Genomic DNA, 579 nt, shown 5'->3' with positions numbered 1-579 from the left:
TAACTTCATTGGAGCATGTCCTTTATGTTAGGGTCCCTTTTAGCACAACATGTACTGCATGTCCTGCACCGTTCTTCCACATCTTGCCTCATACATATCCAGTAAAATCTCTGTCGTAGGTGACTCAATGTCATTTGAACTACGAGATGTTCTCCTGTTAAACTATCATGGGATTGACGCAGCACAACTTCCCATAACTTTCTTGGTATAATCGTTTGCTAGGTCGTCACTTTTCCATCTGCAGTTTCCCATCTCCGGAGAAGAATATCATATTCAACCTTCAACTGGTCCTATTGTGCCCAATAGTTCTTTGTCACAGGGCTTAGACTAGACACCTTCTCCCAAGAAAGGCACAAAACACTTGCTTTCAGAAAATCAATTATTGGCTTCAAATCTTGGTCTTTCTCCTGTTCTTCTTTAATATCTATACCTGGTTCCACTTCGCCATCATCAACTCCTTCAGTTACTTTGACTTCAGCTTGATGTCACCTGGTTTGTTCAACCTCCCTTGTGCAGCAATGTCTGCAGTCATTTTTTCAGGGTCTTCGGCTCAGTCCATCGGCATTTCCATGAGATTTA

This window comes from Limulus polyphemus, unplaced genomic scaffold (assembly GCF_000517525.1).
Source record: "Limulus polyphemus unplaced genomic scaffold, Limulus_polyphemus-2.1.2 Scaffold1891, whole genome shotgun sequence".
Classification (NCBI taxonomy): domain Eukaryota; kingdom Metazoa; phylum Arthropoda; class Merostomata; order Xiphosura; family Limulidae; genus Limulus; species Limulus polyphemus.
Note: the sequence above shows the minus strand (reverse complement) of the source record.